Below are 21,406 nucleotides of genomic sequence, written 5' to 3' on the forward strand. Positions count from 1 at the left end.
CATTAACGTGGTGGACAACAATGCCTCGTCTGGCAGGGATTCTGGCGGCAAGGGCAATTGGTGGATCAAAGTTTTGTCGAGCAGAACATCTGGGGGATCAACCTCCAATGCATCTTAAGTGAAGAAACACCGCATTTTTGTACAAACCGGTTGGATGACGACGACGATGATAATTTGGTGAAATCTAGTTGCGCACCTTAAGTGAAGAAACATCATTTTTGTACAAACCAATTCGATGATGATGATGATGATGATGAGGAGGAGGAGGACGACGACGACGACGACGACGACGACGACGACGATGCCTTCGTGAGATCTGGTTAATCACATTCGTGTCAAGCAGTAATGTTGGGGAACCAGCCCCCAGTGTTCCTTAAATGAAAAAACAGTATTTTTATGCTGGTCAGTTGTATGCTGATGTTAAAGATACCTTGCTGAGATCTGATTGGTCGGTAGAATGACAATATGTGCAGAAAGACGAAATTGCGTTTCTTTCTGCCACGTGAGCATAACTGTTGAAAGATCAAACATCCGGTTTTGTTAGAAAGAGTACTGAGCTGAAAACAAGGGGAAAATAGGATGTTATTATTTTGACCCAAGTTACAGTTTCTTGCAAGAAATTATATACTGAGCATTAAGGCGCAAGTATTCAATTAAAACACACAGCACACCTACTATAAATAAATATTAATAAAACATTGATAAAGGGTTGCTCTTCAAAAACGCCATAAAAATAACAATCAAAATTTACATGTGTAACAGGGCGCGGACACAAATGCATGCGAAATGATGTAACCGGTGAAGAAAAAGCCTATAAAAAGGAGGAAAATCATGTTAGAGAAGACGATCACGTAAGAGACGTGGATGACGTTCGAGAGCACTTTAGAGATGTGGGTGACGTCACAGTCGTAATGAGAAGTCGCGCTGACGGGAGAATCAGGAACTAAATGCTGCTGTTACAATTGGGAAAAAGTGAGTTGAAGTTCTTTCCTATTCTTAGTCTACTTTGCGACCGAGTCTACACCGTGTTGGGTAACATTATACACGCAGGTGTGGGTAACATTTATAACTTCTTGTTTCTGTATATGAAGGTGAAACATATTATGATACATATCTTCTTTTTTTTTTTTTCAATCTAGTTATGATATCCCGGATCAAGTTATTTCCGTCACAAACAAACCCGGGGGCATTTTGAGATCGGGAGTCCAAATCTTCAAGAAATCATCCGATGTTCTGAAAATGATGCGTGCAAGTGTTGGCTTAGACATAGTAGGGGTTTTTTCAGCAAGTGCCTCTTATAAGAGAATAACATCGAATTTTTATTATGATTCGTGCTATGTTGAACGCGTTGTATCTCACCAGTCGACACGGACAGCTGAACTCGTACCAACGTTTGCACTGAAACTTGGCAAATATGCTAAAATGCATGTGGACTGGTAAGTTTCGATCTTTCTCACATCCCCTCTCTCCTATCTGTTGTTCGAACATGTTTTCCCTTACATATACACACGTACATACGCACACACACACACACGCACGCATATACACAGCCTCATATACACTCACATTCACGCGCGCGCACACACACACACACGTACGCTAACGTACACACATATACGCACACATACGCGCACAAGTACACACACATGCGAAACATCACTTCCTTTAAAGTGAAAGCCAGACATGCTAGACAAAATACTGTTAGAAATTCGCTCAATATATGTTACCGTGACATAACTTGACATATATTCGGTGGTTTTTTTAATAGTATTTTGTCTAGTTTATTATTTATAACACCTTTTCCCGAACTTACCGTGTTAAAGAGAGAATCGGCCGCCATCTTGAATTTTCCAATACATCGGTAAACACTGTATGCTTTTCGAGCTGAATAAACATGTTAAATTGAATAAAAACACGAAAATTATATCCAGTTTGGTAGAAAAGTAACTTATCTTGCCTTTGATAACATTTATTTGTTATATATTTGTTTTTTGACAACTTTTTCGAATCTATGTGTACAGTAATACAAACCCAAAAATTCATTTTGACTTTTTAAAAATTCATTTTGATTTAAAAAATATTGTTCATTTTGATTTAAAAAATATTGTTCATTTTGATTAAAAAAAATAGTTTAATTTTAATATTTGTTTATTGTCTTAACTCATATCAAATGTTTTGCTTGTGTTCTGCTTCAAATATTCATAATCTTACATGCATAATTTTCATTTAATTATATTAAATAAACTTCAAGTTTACTACAAATCAAATCGTGTTCCTTCACTGTTTTAAAATGTAATTTATAAGTAATTAAAGAACGCATTCTAATCTTTAAAATCTATAATACAACGAAATATTCAATTGCTTATAATACTTAAACAAACAACTTGTGTTTTTTTATTATTATTTTATTTTATTATTTTTTTATTATTAATATTAGATGAGTTTCAGTATAAATCATCGTGTTCTTTCTTTATTTCTTTATTTTAATCCAATTTTGAAGTTTTGTAACGCTGTCTGCAAAAATTACTGTTCATTATTGACAGTCTAGAAGTTCCACATATCTTGCTTGTTGGGACCTCGGCGATGACGTCATTTTTTTCAGCTAGCCGGCCATCTTTATAACGAAGGCCACGGTTTAACCCTTTCTTTCTACAGACGGCTTGCCACTTCGCATTTCTCTATTCCTTCCACGCGCGTAGTCGTCAACGGCTGAATGAACACGTGTACACGAAGACCATCGTTTCTCAACAGAAATAAACGACATGTTTATTTTATTCCAGTATTTCATTTTTAGTTCCTGTACTCCATTTCGTTTTCTTGCCACGTGCAACATGAAATGGTGACCCTCCTTTATTTAAAATGAAATGAATGAGTGAACAAGACACGCGGTGTAAGCTAAACCGTTCCACACAAATTCACGGCACGCACGAAAAACAATTTTTCTCTCACAAACAAAAAAAACTTGTCGACCACGAGGAGGAACAATTTCAAACCGCGCACACGACATTGAAATATAAACATTTCAACAACAAAAAAAATGGAACTACAACAGACGGACTCCAACGAAACCATGGCATTAAATATTCCACCCTTCAACCCGACAAATACAAAAATATGGTTCATCCACCTACAAGCCATATTTGACGCTAAACGGGTAACGTCACAATGAGCACGTTACTGTTATTTAGTGGAAAAACTGCCGTTGGAGGTGGTTGAGGAAGTCACGGATTTCCTCGAAAATGTACCGGAGGAAAGACCGTACGACACGTTGAAGCAAGCAATCCTGCAACGAACCAGTGTTTCTAACGAAGCCATGCTTCGTAACTTGTTCACACAAGTGGAGTTAGGAGACCGTATGCCTTCTCAACTACTTCGCCACATGAAAGCCTTGCTGGGAGACAACAAAATGTCGGACAGCATTATGAAGAGTCTATGGTCGGGTAAATTACCCCCAACTACCAAACAAATCCTCGCTCCGATGTCGGAGGAGACGGCAACAGAAAAGCTCGCCGACATAGCCGACAGAATTCACGAAAGTTCCCGGAGCCGACAAGTATATGCCCACCAACTGCAACCTGACCGAAACCGAGACGAGGAAGTAGCAGAATTAAAGTCGGCGGTTGAGAAGCTTTCGAAGCAGCTAGCCGACGCACTTCAAACGCGTCAATATTCTCACAGAAACCACGACGACACGCGGCGAAATTACAGGCGAAGAAGTTCAAGCAGAAACCGATCCACGTCACGAGATAGACAAGATGTGTGTTTCTACCACAGAAGATTCGGCGTTGACGCGAGAAGATGCACTAAACCCTGCGCGTTCAAAAAACCGGCACAGGGAAACGAACATTCCAGCCAGTAACGACGACGACTGTAGCTGGAGCACACAAAAAAGGTCGTCTATTTTATATCCGAGATAAAATTCACGGATATAACTTTTTAATAGACACCGGAGCGGAAATCAGCGTCATACCGACACCGCATGGCCATCCAACAGGGACCCAATTTTTCAACTTACAAGCCGCCAACGGTACCAAAATACCCACTTTTGGAGAAAACCCCTTAAATTTGAACCTTGGAATGCGGAGGAATTTTTTTATGGAATTTCACCATAGCCAGCGTGACCACTCCAATTTTGGGGGCGGACTTTTTAGCCCATTTCAACCTGTTTGTCGACATGACTCATCACACATTGACAGACAACGAAACGAAGATTTCAGTGAGATAAACTACCTCGAAATTTTTAACCACCGAAATCAGCACTGCCCTACCTAAAGATTTACACGTCCGCCGGTTACTCCAAAAATTTCCTCAACTTTTCCAGCCGTTTAAAAACACGGACCCCATCAAACACAGCGCTAAGCACTATATTAAGACAACAGGACCGCCCATCTATTCAAACCCCAGACGTTTAAAACCGGAAAAATACAAATTGGCAAAATCCGAGTTTCAAAACCTACTACACATGGGAATAATACGGCCCTCGAAAAGTGCTTAGTCATCACCACTCCACATGGTACAGAAAGCTGACAAAACCACATGGCCACCGTGCAGAGATTTTAGACGTTTAAACGCAAAAACTGTTCCAGATAGATATCCTATTCCCCATATCCATGACTTCGCCAATGGATTCCAAGGCGCTACAATTTACTCCAAACTGGACCCCGTTAAGGCATATTTTCAAATTCCAGTCGCGGAAGAAGACATTCATAAAACCGCACTAACCACACCATTTGGCCTTTACGAGTTCCTAAGGATGCCTTTTGGGTTGAGAAACGTCTGTCAAACTTTTCAGCGTTTGATTGACGAAATTTTCAGAGGTCTGCCGTTCATATTCGTTTATGTGGATGACGTTTTAATCGCCAGCAGAAACCTCGAAGAACACCGGCTACACTTGGAATAAACTTTTGAAAGACTGTCACATTTCGGTCTTAAACTAAACACCGATAAATGTGTTTTTGGCCACCAGGAAGTTCAATTTTTCGGTCATTTAATTGACAAGGATGGAATCTCCCCTTTGCCTGAAAAAGTAAGTGCTATTTCGAATTTCCCTCTACCGACATCTGCCAGGCAAGTACGCCGTTTTGTAGGCATAATTAACTATTACCGACGTTTTTTTCCTAACTGTTCCACGTTACTCGCACCTTTAACGGACTTGTTAAAAAACCGAACCAAAAACCAAAAGTTAGTTTTGTAAGGACCTGCACTACAGGCCTTCGAACAATCGAAAACTGCTTTGGCAAACTTCATCAAACTCACTTATATCTAAGATAGCGATACAACGGAACTCACTCTTACGACGGACGCATCGGAAATAGCAGTAGGAGCTGTCATTCACCAAATTTCTGACAACAAAATGACCGCTATTTCATTCTTCTCTGCCAAGTTAAACAAAGCGCAGACTAAATATAGAACTTTCTCGAGAGAGTTACTTGCAATTTACCTTGCAATTAAGCACTTTAAACATCTCCTCGAAGGCAGAAAATTTTCCATTTATACAGACCATAAACCTCTAACATTTTCTCTACACACACATATCGTAAATATGGTCCACGAGAAATTCGACACCTGGACTTTATAGCCCAATATTCCACCGATATACGGTACGTAAAAGGACAGGAAAACGTTGTAGCTGACGCTTTATCTCGCGCAACAAGTGCTTCTGTAAATTCCACTCCACTAAGTATGGAATTAATAGCACAAGAGCAATTAACCGATACCACGCTCCCATCTATAATGGACAAAACTTCACTGAAGCTGAAAGAAATGCCGATTCCATTCGGAACAACAACTTTCTATTGCGATGTTTCACAAAAACACCCTCACCCTTATATTTCACCCAGCCTTAGACGACAAGTTTTCCAGCACTTCCACAATTTGTCCCACCCAGAAAAACGTGCCACCGTGAAATTAATAGCGGAACGTTTTGTTTGGCCAAATATGAATACGGACGAGATTGTCGGACTGACTTCCTAATCTTGGTTGTTATTGTCACAACGTTTCGGCCGTTTTGCCCTCCGGCCTTCGTCAAGTGAACGGTTTGTTAGGAGTCTCGAACCCAACCCTTTATTATTCTTACGAGGGTACCGTGTTCGGACTCCAGCTAGGCTTTGGGACATAGTTGCTGATTCTCTGTTTTTCAATGTTACTTTTTCACTGCCTTCGTTCAGGATTGAACTCAGCACCTTTGGGTAACTGTAAACTTTGATACAACGTCTAGGACCACTCGGCCATATGTCACTAGCTTTTGCCCATTTTCATCAGTTCGAGCCTAGCCGGCCTAAGAAGAAGAAGGTGTCGGAATTTATCTTGCTTCCAGATAAATTCGACGGTAAAGTAACTAAGCTGAAAAAAGCATCAAACAAAAGAGGGGGAGGGAGTAAAGAATGAAATATAAATGTCTTGTTTTGAAACGACGAAGAAACTTTATTTACAATAAGTTGCAAATTTTTCCCTTTGCGGGCATTAACCTTAAACGCCAAGGTAGCATATGAAAAAAGTAACATGTAATGAAAAAATAACAACACTGCTGGTTCTTATAAAGAAGTTGTGTGTATCCATTAACGAATACAACAAGAATATACAAAATAGTAGTATCTCCTAATCACACTCGCATATGAAATTAATTTTAGGAGCGTACTCACAATTGAAAGCCAGTTAGGCACGTGCCTTTTTCTTCTTTTTTTTTTTTTTGTTTAAAGTTCTTTTAGAATTTTCCTTCCCTCCATGTTGCATGAAAACCGTAGACACACATGTATTACAGGAGCAAGACCTCGTCGCTTGTCCGGATAGGAAATTCCATAACAGCTTGTCACGTAAAAAGGTATTTTCTTTAATTTCCCTCCTCCTAAAATACGTGCAGAACCGTAGTCACGTAAATAGTTTCCAGAAGTCTGTCTCGTCACAGGCGGGTATTAATTTCTTGCCGGGTTTACTTCTTTGAAGGAGGCTCGTCAAAATTCCATTTTCAGCGCCGGGCAATAAACAACACGTTCACTCTCCTCGTCAGCAGAATTTCAAAAGAGGGCCAAATACGCGCTGAGCTCGTGACGTCATTACAGAGCTAGCATTTCTCTTTTCTCCAAATTAAAGGGAGTTTCGTACAAACCCAAAATATACGAAACTAAAAATCATAATGGATACAAAATACAAAAAATCATATATAAGAACCAGATAAACAATGATAAATGTAAACATGGGGGATGCACCATTATTGGTACAAAAAAAAATTCCAACAGAGGCTAATTTCGTTCTCCGTCAAAAGGGTCTTGACGTTAAAATTAATTTTCCTAATTTTTCTCCTTTAGAGAAAGACGTTTGTTTAGAACCCCATTAGGAGATACTAAACTTTTAACGTTATTTTATTCGCAGTCATTATAACACAACTAGGTCTTACGACTGGAAAATTAGTACTAGTTATTAAAAGGCAAACAAGAGTCTTACAACTGGTAAATTACTATTCTTAAAGTATTAACGAAAGAAACCGCCGTGTTTTGAGGAGTTCTTTTCTGTAAAGAACAAAAATTAATTTCGCCGACGAGACGAGCAGAAATATCGGCCCTAGGAAATTGAAAGATTATTCAACCGAAGTTTCCTTCAGAAAGGAAATCTTCCATAATACAAGAATTTACCCCGTATTTGTACACATAAAGCCGTTATGGTCTTCTGTTTCTCCCCTTTGAATTAAAAGGTATCTGAACCTTCACAAAGAAAAATTATTTTAATTCTTTCTCCCATTTAAGGTCAAAGAAACTTTTTGTTTGTGATTCCTTTCGGAAAAGAAAAAAAAAACATTGTGTCCAAGACTGAACATTTCGTTAAAAGAAAGACTGAATTAAAAAAAGGGACTGTTTTCTGTTTTTAATATGTTTCTTTCAGCCTTTCTTACAAGTAAGAATTGTCGTATTTTTGTGTTATTTTTTTACGCATTTTAAATGTTTCTTTAAGGTTTTTTAACCCCAGCCTTGGGAAATAAAGGCAATTGATAGCTTTTTTTTTTTAATAAACTTGGATCATTTTAAACATATTCGGGTCTGTATTTCTTTTGCTCAGTTCCATTGGTTCCCCATTTCCGAAAAATTTGCTTTATATGTTTTTTTCTCCTTTTTGTTTCTTTGATTTTTTTACCATGAAAAACGGATTTTGGTGACGAACTCAAAATTCCGTTAATTGCCTTTTCATTACAAAATCCGCGGCAGTTTCGTACAAAACCAAATTGAATAAAGTATCAAATATAAATAAAATGCACGAACCAGATAAAAATAGAATACAAAAATATAAATGGGGTTACATTGTAAGTTTTGTGAACAAAACTTAATACACTTGGTTTTTCAGGTACTCCCTTATACTAGAAGGATGATTAAAGTTGATCAGATTCTTTCTTCAAATTCACGAGGATCAAGAAAGGACCTTAACACGTTTCGGCACTTATGCAGACGCTGGAACAACGGTGTTATGTAGAAATCCATTCTTTACTGTTCTGTATCTTCATCGTTAATAAACTAACGCACCGCAAAAATTGGATCCAACTTGAAAAATTAAATCCCCGAAAAAATGTAGGATATAACGGGCCAACTTACGAGAGTATAGCTGCCCGGTGGGGGGGGGCGATGCTCTTCTAATTTCCAAAACGAACGATTGCTTTCTAGCTATGCTAACAGATGGTAGTTCTTTTATTTCCTTATTTATGGCGGCTTCAAATAACCAAAAGTTTTAGACCAATCAGAAAAAAAGGTTAATTATTTTTTTTTTTATTCTTTAAAGTTTATTACTTATGATTGCTGGTAATGTGTTCCTTAATTCGGATATGTAACGGTCTTATAGAACTTCCGATATATGATACATTTTTATTTTTAGTTTATACTAGTGAGAGGTACCCGGCGTAGCCTGGGTGTTTGGGGGGGGGGTTAAAAAAAAGTAAGTATGAGGATCGAACACGAACCGTTGAGGCAAAGTTGTAAATTAAAGTGTGAAATAAAAAGTGCGACGTTAACCATTGCTCCACCGCGAGATGCTAACGGAAACACGTTTGAATTTATTTAATTGGATTTAGCAGGTGCCCGTTTTAAGTTTGACTGCGGAATAGTATTCATTTACTGCTGAACGCTTTTTTCCCCCACACCCAAGATGTTATAGGAAAAAGGAATTTAGGAAAACTCGTCCCGGGAAAACTCGTCTCGGGAAAACTCGTCCCCGGAAAACTCGTCTCCGGAAAACTCGTCTCCGGAAAACTGGTCCCCTTTCGCTAGGTAGGAAAACTGGTCCCTTATTGAATAAATGTCGATTGAAAACACATTTTATGATCGTTCTTGAAGGAGATATTGTTTTTTTAAAATAGACTATAACCCCCATAATATTTTAAAAAAAAATTTTTTTGCTTGTTTAATGTTTTTTTTTTTTTTTTAATAAAATCGATTTTCTAAGTGTTCGCTTTCTACCTAACTGGTTTAGTTCTTAGTGGTTTCACTTATTTTAAAGCGGTTAGTATGTTCAGAAACGAGACCGCTTTTTTTATATTAATATAAAAAGAATTTATGGGTTTGTATTACTGTACACATAGATTCGAAAAAGTTGTCAAAAAACAAATATATAACAAATAAATGTTATCAAAGGCAAGATAGATTACTTTTCTACCAAACTGGATATAATTTTCGTATTTTTATTCAATTTAACATGTTTATTGAGCTCGAAAAGCATACAGTGTTTACCGATGTATTGGAAAATTTAAAATGGCGGTCGACTCTCTCTTTAACACGGTAAGTTCGGAAAAAGGTGTAATAAATAATAAACTAGACAAAATACTGTTAGAAATTTGCTCAATATATGTTACCGTGACATAACTTGACATATATTCGGTGGTTTTTTAATAGCATTTTCTTTAGTTTATTATTTATAACACCTTTTCCCGAACTTACCGTGTTAAAGAGAGAATCGGCCGCCATCTTGAATTTTCCAATACATCGGTAAACACTGTGTGCTTTTTGAGCTGAATAAACATGTTAAATTGAATGAAAACACGAAAATTATATCCAGTTTGGTAGAAAAGTAATTTATCTTGCCTTTGATAACATTTATTTGTTATATATTTGTTTTTTGACAACTTTTTCGAATCTATGTGTACAGTAATACAAACCCGAAAATTGATTAATAAATTTATTTAGTGATTACTTTTTCTCTTAATGATTGATTTTAGAATTTTGAAGTAAAAATTAAAAAAAATTAAAAATTAGTTAACGGGAGATTGTTAGCACATGACATCCCTCGCGCTCGCGCCAAAAAAAATATTTCGTTTTTAATTTATCAGTTAATTTTTGCAAAATTTGACAGGACGACAATAAATGTTGATAATTGATAAAATTATAATTTTAAATAACGCATGAGTGCATTTTGTATGAGAGAAAACAAAAACATAACAACAAAAAACTATCATAATTAAAAAACAAAAACAAAAAGCAACGAAAAATCGAATCGCTGCCTATTTTTAATTTTTTTGGTTTTGTTTTTAATTATTGTTTTTATGACTCCAAAAAACATCGTTAAAATAAGAACAACAAAAAATTTGTATTTAACTTTGTATGAACATAATAAACGCTTTAATATAAGTGAAACCACTAAGAACTTAGCCAGTTAGGTAGAAAACGGACACTTAGAAAATCGATTTTATTTAAAAAAAAAAAACATTAAACAAGTAAAAATATTTTTTTTAAATATTAGGGGGGGGGCTATAATCTATTTAAAAAAAAAATCTCCTTCAAGAATGATCATAAAATGTGTTTTCAATCGATATTTATTCAATAAGGGACCAGTTTTCCTATCTAGCGAAAGGGGACGAGTTTTCCGGAGACGAGTTTTCCGGAGACGAGTTTTCCGGAGACGAGTTTTCCCGAGACGAGTTTTCCCGGAACGAGTTTTCCGGGCACCAGGAAAAAGACTAACCCACATGCGGCGAGCGACAAATCTTGAATATTTATCTTCCCGAAATCGATCAAATTAAATAGACAGGCGAGCTTCGTTGTTAAGTGTGAGATATTACGATTTATATGTGATATAAAAAGTTTTAAAAAGTTGTGAACTGACCTACCGCTTCTCTGAAAAAAAGCCTTTTGTAGACATATAGAAAAAGCGAACACACATACATACATACATTTTCGCTTTTATATTTATAGATTTAATAAAAAATATCAGAAATACGACACCAAAACATAATTGTTGGTACAAAAGAAATCCAACATTTTGTCATGCTTAAGTTTGAAAACATCATTTTTCATTGGTCCGTCATCCTTCGCTGCACAGTCACACTTCAATTAGAAATATCATTTGCATTGATCTATCACAACTAAGTCTGAAATATCATTTTCGTTGGTCTGTCACACTTAAGTTTGAAATATCCTGTTTGTTCTTCTGTCGCACTTAAATTGTATTTATGAAGGGCGTTCCAAAAGATTTCTCCTATTTTTGTTCCGTCTGAATGGATAATAGGTGATTGGAAATTGCATTGTTATGATGACTGAACTTATGCATTCATTCCTTGAAACTTCATACATCTGTTGCGCATATTGACGGTAAGAGACTCTAAGAAAGCAGCCAGTGTCATGGGTGTGCGTTAAAGGGAGAGGTGCGTCACTGTATTCCTCCATGCGGAAAAAAATTCGTCGGCGCCTGTTGAACGTTTACGAAGCCGATGCAGTTGATATCAGTACAAAGTATTTTTGAAGGCTTACAACGCAGGAATGTACAGTCGTTATGAGCAGATATATAAATAAATAAATGAATGATAAATAAGTCAATATTTTTTATATTATTTCTTTATTTTTCTTTATTTATTTATCTACCTGAATTTTTTTTTCAACTGTGGATGGTATTTATTCCAAAGGTTCTTTCGGGTGATTACCCATCATCAGTTGAAAAACAAATCCTCTGTCAGTTGTAAAGTGACTGTTTTTGTAAGATTTTAAATCCAAACGCTCAAAGATCAATTAATAAGTTACATGTTCAGGGGAAATAATTCTTTTTTTTTCTTTTTTTTTCTTTTTGATTTTTTATCCAAATGCTCAAAGCTCAAAGTTTAATTAAATCAGCCATGTTCAAGGGAAGTAATTCTATTTTTTTATTATAATATAAGTACCTGCGTTTCAAATAATTCCACTTATTCATATAGGCAACCAGTAACTTCGAGTCGATGTGATTACTGTGTACATTTGTACTTGATAAAAAGCAAACTACGGAAGACCAAAAAGCCAAAAAAACTTATTTTTCAGTGACGAAAATTTCTGAGGCTGGCCAGTACCAGATGGGTGACCATTTGTATGAGTTTGGTTTTTAATGTGTATGTGTGTGGGGGGCAGGCTCTCCAAAATAGGGAGGGGGCAATTTAAAGCAGAATAAAAAATATTTCAGCGCGTTTGGTCCACCGTAGTCGAAAGGCGGCAAACGTTTCCAAACTTGATCGAAAAAATAATGATATTTTTAGCACAAAGGGCACAATATTTATCGATTTTTTTTTGTATCGATTCTTCAAAGCATGCCCTGTTTCATAATGGTCATTATTCGGCTCGCTAAAAAGAAATTGTTAATTTATTTATCAAAGATTTTAAAATGGCTTTTTTCGTATAAATATTTTTAAGAAATTTTTTTTTGTTTTGCTTAACTTAAATTAATTATTTTACTTAACATATTCACCGAATTTCACACTTCAAAACTCAAAAGCGGGATAATTAAACACAATCGAAGTTCTGATATTCAGACATCAAAATAAGGTATGCAAACAAGTTTTGTTTTTGGGGTTTTTTTTAATCTATAATCCCGTCCCTTACAACAACATAATATGTTTTGTTCAGTTTCAGATGATTAAATGTATATTTGGAACCCCTTCAAAACAAGGTGGGTTTTGTAAGCAAAAAAAATATAGATATAGAAATATTGTTTATGAAAAATAAGTACACTGTTATAAAGTTCATTCTTCTTTTAATAATCGCTGAAAATTTCGTATTGATTGGAGAATTACCTGATTTTTGCAGATTTTTAAAAAGACGGTCCGTCAAAAAGTACTTACCTGCCCCCCTCCAGTTTTGGCGGTGCCTATTTAAATGTTTTTATAAGATTTTAATTCAAATTTCTGTTTCATATGGTTATAACTGGCCGTTGTTTTTTTAAATGTTCCTGTAAGCATATAGACGCACCAGAGCTTCAATGATTATATAAACGATTAATGGGGGTGATTTTTTTCACTTATCTATAGATATATGATTAGTGGGAAAGTAATTATAAATTCTGTTTAAATGTGGTTAGAAAGGGGAACACATTATACCTATTTATTCATTTGCTAATTTGTTTAGATTATGTAGGTGTTAAGGTGAGCATTTTTTTATTTTTTATTTTATTTTATTTTTATATTTTATTTTTTGCTGTATGAATTATGGCTGAGACCGTATATGGAAAATAATTCATCTGTTTGTGTCTTTATTAGAAATATGTTAGATTTTTCTGTTTTACTATTAATTTTTTGTTTTAATTTTTCAGTCAGTATTGAGGTTTCCCTGATTCCTATCATTTGCTGAAATTTTCACATTTATGTTTTTTATCCGGATTATGTTCCATGGACGCATGTTTGAAGAATGACGATGGATTGGCGGTAATGTGTTCGTTAATTCGGATATGTAACGGTCTTATAGAACTTCCGATATATGATTCATTACAAATTTTGCATTGAATTTTGTATACTGAATATCTGCGTTCGCATAATCCTGTGTTTTTTATGGGACATTTGTATAAAGAGCATAGTTTGCTCATAGATGCAGTTACGGTTTTAGATAGGTGTCGTCTTAACATTGGTATCAGCACAGTTAAGAGATGAGTTCATCAATTTTAAGGTGACGACAGGGATGTGAGTGACAAAGCGCGCTCCAGATGCCCATGCACAGCCACTTTCCCATCACTGGTAAAAATGCATTGGGGATGATGGTTACTATGTAGAAAATAAATTCTGGAACACAAACGGTCACACGTGTCAATGTTACAACTTCCGTTTGCGTAGCTCTTAAACATTTTTTAGCTAAAAAATAGGAGGCATTACTTTTGGAATGACCCTCATACATTATTAAACGCATATGTTGAATGGACGCATGTTAAGAATTTGTCCCTTCTCATTACATAACATATTTTGTTTCTTTAAATTTATTTTTTTCTTTATTTTTCTTTCTTTATTTATTTATTTTGTATTTTTTTTTAATATAGGCTTCTGCCAGACTCATTCGAAAGCGACCCCGAGAAATACTTTAGGTTCATCGAGTATTTTGGAACACATTATTTCTCCAAACTCTATTTTGGCGGCACTTTACAGTATTATCTGGAAACCAACAACTCTTATTACAGAGGAAAATCGGACAGTAACGTAAAAGCGGAAGCAAGTGCCTTATTTTTTAGCTTTTTAAAAGTGGGCGGAAGTTACTCGCGCGAAGTAAAAACAGTGGACAAAAATTTCATAAAGAGCACCAAGACTTTTATCAGGTAAATGGGCAGATTTTTTTTCGATGTTTTTCGATTAAAAAATAATCATCGAGAAGTACTCTGCATACAATTCTAATTTTTTTTTATGCAAACTTGTGTTGTGTAGAAAGACATTTTTGTTGAAGAAATATTTTGTGAAAACAAACAAGTAGTTTTTTTCTCCACAATTTGTTAACCGAATGAAGCCGACGGAAATTTTTAGGACTAAACTGTGAAAATTTGGAATTGTTAAACTTGGGTGAGTAGGAGAGGAAGTAAGACAACTTGTGTGTGGATGAAGATGTTGGACATCTTGTGTGTGGACAAAGATGTTGGACATCTTGTGTGTGGATGAAGATGTTGGATATCTTGTGTGTGGATGAAGATGTTGGACATCTTGTGTGTGGAAAAAGATGTTGGACATCTTGTGTGTGGATGAAGATGTTGGACATCTTGTGTGTGGACAAAGATGTTGGACATCTTGTATGTGGACAAAGATGTTGGACATCTTGTGTGTGGATGAAGATGTTGGACATCTTGTGTGTGGATAAAGATGTTGGACATCTTGTGTGTGGACGAAGATGTTGGACATCTTGTGTGTGGACGAAGATGTTGGACATCTTGTGTGTGGATAAAGATGTTGGACATCTTGTGTGTGGATGAAGATGTTGGACATCTTGTGTGTGGATGAAGATGTTGGACATCTTGTGTGTGGATGAAGATGTTGGACAGTTTTTCTGTACTAAAAAAAATACTGGTGTCCAGATTTGATGCGTAATATAGACATGGGGGATGCTCTTTTCTCTTCCCTGCAACCTTTCTCCCACAGAAGAGACGTTGCGAGTCTGTCTTTGTTTTATCATTATTTCCATGGCAAGTACTACCCTGAGCTCCAATCTCTGCACCCCCCTCGCCAATCTTTAACTAAAAACATCCGTCTATCTGAAATCACTGTCAATAATTTTCCCCACTCCTTATCTGTGCCTAAATCAAAACGTAGATTCCATGAACAAAGCTTCTTTCTTAGAAGTGCACGCCTGTGGAACTCTCTTCCGCCTGCCTGTTTCCCACCTGACTACAAATTGGATGCCTTCAAATCTAACATAAACAAATTCCTGATGAACCGTCCCCTTAAGTAAGACACTTTATCAAATCTCCAATACTAACGATTACTACGATACTATCCCTTTGATTACTATACACGCAATAACCCTTATCCCTGAGTGGCTTCCGGGCCTTGATAAGTGGTGACCTCCACGTAAAAAAATAAATACTAATCTCGTTAAATCATGCAAAACGAGAAGTTGGGTGCATAAAATATGCTACACACGGTCCCTCTTTGGTAATTAATGTTTGGTTTCTAGACAGAAGAACAGAAGAAGCGCGTGCCTACAAAGCTACTATTTCGGTCAGATGATGACATTCCGATTTCATAGATACATACACTTAAAACCTGTTAAAATGTTTTTGACTCATAATGAGGGTAGATACGTAATTGGTGCACACATCACCAATATGTGACAAAAGGTCAGAAAGTGGGGATCTAAGTAAGCTCCCCTAAAATTACATAAAGAGCACCAATATGCTTATCAGATAAATGCGCGGATATATTTTGATGTTTCTTGGTTTAAAAAACTCATCGATAATTTCTCTGTTAATGTTATGAAGACGTGTGAAAAAAGTAATTTTTGTTGAAAAAATAGTGAAAACAGACAAGTAATTTATTGGGTTTTTTCTTCAATAATATCGGAGTTCGTAAAATACGCTTATATCTTTTTTAATTCATGCAGATTCCATATTTATTATTATAGAGCCAAGTCTTTATTGAATATTATATTGTACCTAATATATAGTACTGATTTTTAAAAAATGAAAAAGAAAAATAATTTGAGTGCCATCAGTAGAATCGAAAACAAAACATTCAGCACTCCAGCTACATTTGTCAACATTATAACTCCGATTTTTTCTGATGAGAACATTAACTCTTGCTATCATTTCGTCTTAGAAATATTTAATCTCTCCATATCCGTTCATCTGGATTTTTAATCTTTGATTTTTAATTTATTCTTTTATTTTTCATTTCTTTTCTCCGTTTTATGAATTATTTGCTATAATATATATATATATATATATGTATGTATATATATGTATATATATGTATATATATGCATTTATGACTAGCTTTTATATAATGCTGTTTCAATTAATGCTAGTACACGCAAATATACTTAAAGAAACGTTCACATGTACATATACATCCCCGCCCTGGCGTGCAAATATATGCACAACATATGCTCGCGCCCGCGGCCGCTAGCTAACCCTCTCCAAACAATTAACAACAAAATAAAAACTAAATAAATAAACCGAATCATAGCCCCCCCCGCCTCCGAACATAAGCGAACACCCAACAGGTCAAGACATACTTATCAAGAAATCATCTCACCAAAGAGACGCCAAAAGCATTAAGATTAAGACTCGAATTTTAAAGTAACCCCCTCCTCCTACCCCCACATATTCCCCTTCCCCCTCTATGTGTCCCTATGCCCTCGGCCACACCAGAGATGAACTCCCCAAACCCTCCCCCACGAGTTCTAAACTCCAAAACTAAAACATTACCGACATACCAAGCACCCCCTCCCACCTTTCCTCCTTGTTCCTTCCTCTTTTTTCCGCTCTTCTGGCACCCCTAACCTGACCTCATTCACTCTTTTCACCCATAATAACGAAAATTTCTGTAAAAGTCTGAGGAAGCTACAGACGGCAAAAAAAACGGCCGAGTAGCTGAAACAATAATGTAACTTAACGGAAAGATACGGTAATAAAAACTAAAACGCAACGTATATACATACATACATACATACATACATACATACATACATATATATATATATATATATATATATATATATATATATATATATATATATATATATATTAGTGTTGTGACGATTAATCGGAATCGGGTATCGGAATCGGGAAAATTTGAGCCTAATTTTCGATTCCAAAACGATTCTTTTAGTTTTTTTCCTGGAAATTATATAAAAACAAACATAGATGTGTTTATTTATAAGAAAAATTTTTTATTTTTACCATGAAAGTAAGTGACGCTGAACCAGGATTTATAGGTCCAATTTAATTATTTTATTGTTAAATTATGACATACAAAATAAATAATAAACTGTTCACTTACTTTTATTGCCTTAGGAAACCCTTTGAAATGCTTACACTTATTTTAGCACCTAGGTAATAAAAGTCGGTACGTTACCCCTCAAAGTTCAGAGTTAAATGAAAAGGGTTAAGCAAGCCGCCCCTGAAAGCGTTATTTTAAATTTTTTCTGGCGCCGACCTGGTCTCGTGTTGTATGGAGTGGTCATCTTTGAAATAATCCTACGTTTTATTGCATTTATTTATTTATTTATTTATTTATTTTATTTTATTTTATTTATTTATTTATTTTTTTTTTTTTTGCGACAAGTGAAAAAAAACATAAAAATCTCGTAATGAGTTAATTAAAACTGGGGATAAGATACGTAAAAGGATGAACGTTTAGAAATTTATCAAATTTTAAAAAAAATGTTTAAAGTCACCTCTTCAATGAGATTTTACTTTTTTTTAGGCGATTACACATACAAAAAAAATAAATAATTATTGTAGAATTTAGAGTGGCTTGAATTGTACACATAAATTAAGCATAAAATGATCCCCTTATACGGATCATTCTAACTCTTAGGGCAGATAAGCAAATGGTTTACCACTTATCTTAAATCTGATTGACTATGTCATAAAACCACTCGTAATCGCTTAATTTTTCGCATTACCGCCCAGACAGGGTTAGTAGTACGAAAAAAGAAATCGTATTTTGTATGACTATTCACAATGACATATTTTTACTAAATTTTGATCAGGAAAATTAACATGACTAAAACTTTAAAACAAACAAAGTTGACTATACCCTTAAAACGTTGTCTGGTCCGAAAGAACGATCATTTTTCCATTAACTTTATATGCAAAACCGACTTTATATTCATTATTTATTTTTTTTTTTTCAAGCCGTTTACACCTAATCGCTTGAAAAATAAAGAATCACATTTTTATTTTCGGGTGGATTATCATAGGTTGCAGAATTCTAATGAGAACATTATTTCTTTCGCAACAAAAAGTTTTAATTGCGAACCGGCGAAAAAAGAAAACAAGTCGCGATAGTTTGTTCAAAGTTTCCAAAGTAATCACCTAAAAATAATTTCACCGTAATCGCCTGTAAAGTAAAAACATATTATTATAACCTTATATTTAAACTAAATTCAGATTTATGATTTTATTCTATTTTTTATTCTCAACCCATATTACTTTTCTTATCAAGTAAATATTTTCCTTTTTATTTTAATTTTTTCCAGATACATCTGCCTTACTTAAAAATTGCTAGGTTTATTTATGGTGTCTTCTACATATAAAAAACCCCACCCAATACTTTTGCTGATGATGAGACTTTGTTTAAAAAAAAAACTATATGTCAAAATTATTGTCTGTGGCTTAATGTCTATTACAATAAAAAATATCGTTTCCGAAACGATCGTACAAATTATTGACTTTGTTGTTGTTCCTTCTTATGAAACAGATTTTTAATTTTTAATTCTAATTTTAATTTTAAATTATCAATCACATTACTAAATATTAAAGTAGCTCTAGTATATTTGCCTATCGAGCTTATTATATATCTGAATAACAACGGGCACTGTTCTTTTCTTGTATTTTAATTAAATTAGTAATTTTACTATCACATTAAAATACACTCTGCTCTTTAGACTACTGTTCTAACCCCCTTTAAATATATATATATATATAGAGAGAGAGAGATAGATAGATAGATAGATAGTGTGTGTGTGTGTGTGTGTGTGTGTGTGTGTGTGTGTGTGTGTGTGTGTGTGTGTGTATTTATATACGATTAGAATTACGGGGTAAACAAATTTATGACTTAATTTACATCCGTTTCAAGAATTCACCATAACAATTTCATGTACGATCGTTTCCGAGACAATATTTATTGATATCGTTTCGTCAGCACAGTGTAGAGATACGTAAATTCGAACTTTAAACACAGCATCAAAACTAGAGAATATTTCATACGCAGATATACGGTAATTCGAAATGCAGGAGGGTATGATATTATAATCACGACACATTTATATATATATATATATATATATATTCAAATTTATTATTACTTTTTTTTAGGTATTATGGAGGCGATACAAATCTTCTGGCTGCAGGTGGAATAAGCAAATGGCAACCAACTATAAATAAGAACCCATGGATTTTTGCTGGTAAACTTAAAAACATCAGTGACCTCATCGAAGATAACTTAAAGAGAAATTCTATGGAAAAAGCTACTCAAATCTATATCGATAAGGCCTATATCGATTCCCTGATGGACCTCTTAAATGCAGGCTTAAAAAGATATCCAAGTTTCTATCAGAAAATTTCTGCTTATAAAAATCAAGTGAAAGCCTTGAATACAAGTGATCATAATGCTGTTATAAAACTCGGTAACAAGTTGGAAGAAGAACTGGAGGTGCCATCGTGGTTCCTGGATAATGTCCAACTGTGCTATAAGTGGAGTCCAGATGATGACGTTGGACAATGCGGTGGCGGCGTTGGACGATACCTTTGTGCAAATGCTGGATTCATGACGACCTACTACGGACGGACGTAGAGGGGGCTGCCGCATGCAATGGGGGATCCAGAAGCCCGCCTACGTAAGTCAAAGTTGGCTACAACAAACTAAAATCTGTTACCAGTGGTGCTGCACTGATAGTCGATGTAGTAGTGGAGCTACCAAAAACGTTTGCGCATTTGTCAACCAATTTACACCAGAATACAGAGACGATAGTGATAGTTATAAAAAGGGCTGTCAGATGCAATGGCGTTTGGTGGTTCCTGATGCTGCCCCAATTTGGTATCGTAATATGAAACTATGTTTCGAGTGGTATGCCGATGGAGATGGACGTCAGTGTGGAGGAGGAGCAGATAAATTATTGTGTGCTATGGCCAACAGTTGGACAACAGTCTATAACGATTTTACTGACAATAGAAATGGCGGCTGCTTCATGCGTTGGGGAATAATTCCAAGCTAAAATGTTACCGCAACTACAATTCTGTGAGGTCGTAACAATGATCAGAAGAATGACGTCATCTTAACTAATAAGCTTATCCGATTCAATTCCTGTAATTATTTAACGTCTGATTGTTTTGTTTTTCATTAATTACGCGTTGATATGCCATAAAACAGACAAACTACACAAATCAAATTGAAAATAAAGAATGGTCTAGTGTCAGACTTAGTTAATTCAAATATTGGATGTTTTAAAAGAAGTCATATAAGTTGAGGAAAAAACAGCTGCTTCTAAGGGTGACTCTTTCTAGGAACGTTAAGAACATCAGAATGATAAATCCTGAAACATTTCAAGCGTTTTTGTGTTTTGCTTCTAAAAGATGCTTTGTTTGTATAGACAAAGCACAAACACGCTTGGAATGCTTCAGAATACCCCTAGAAATAATCATCCTTAGAAGCAGCTGTTTGTTCCTTAAGTCATGTGACTTAAAATGTAAAATGAGCGAATTCGAGCAAACACCAGAATGTGAAAAGCAAGAAGACAAATCCATCTGCTCAACCTCCGACACTCATTTCCTCGTCGCCATTTTTAATCGGCTTTAAACCTAAAATATCTGATGAAGAAATCATTATAAATCTTTACTTTGTAATCATGTAGCAAAGTAGAAACGACCACTTTAATAAAAGCTTATGTTTCATAAAGTTTTTATTTTTATTTTTTATTTTTTTTTTTACAAAAGGAATCACCACTTATCAAGGTCCGGAGGCCACTCGAGGATAAGGATTAATGGATATACATTAGTCAATGTGATTATA

At 35.3% G+C, this 21,406-nt stretch overlaps 1 pseudogene across 1 annotated transcript; it reads left to right on the forward strand.

The window, feature by feature from the left end:
• Positions 1 to 1,138: 1,138 nt before the first annotated feature.
• LOC145248211 (perivitellin-2 67 kDa subunit-like) lies at positions 1,139 to 20,761 on the forward strand (annotated as a pseudogene). The gene is made up of 3 exons (XR_013863339.1): positions 1,139 to 1,436; positions 14,230 to 14,502; positions 19,714 to 20,761. The product of XR_013863339.1 is annotated as a perivitellin-2 67 kDa subunit-like (transcript).
• The last annotated feature ends 645 nt before the right edge of the window (positions 20,762 to 21,406 follow it).

This window comes from Euprymna scolopes, chromosome 26, assembly GCF_053919585.1.
Source record: "Euprymna scolopes isolate OS-2025 chromosome 26, ASM5391958v1, whole genome shotgun sequence".
In the NCBI taxonomy this organism is placed as follows: domain Eukaryota; kingdom Metazoa; phylum Mollusca; class Cephalopoda; order Sepiida; family Sepiolidae; genus Euprymna; species Euprymna scolopes.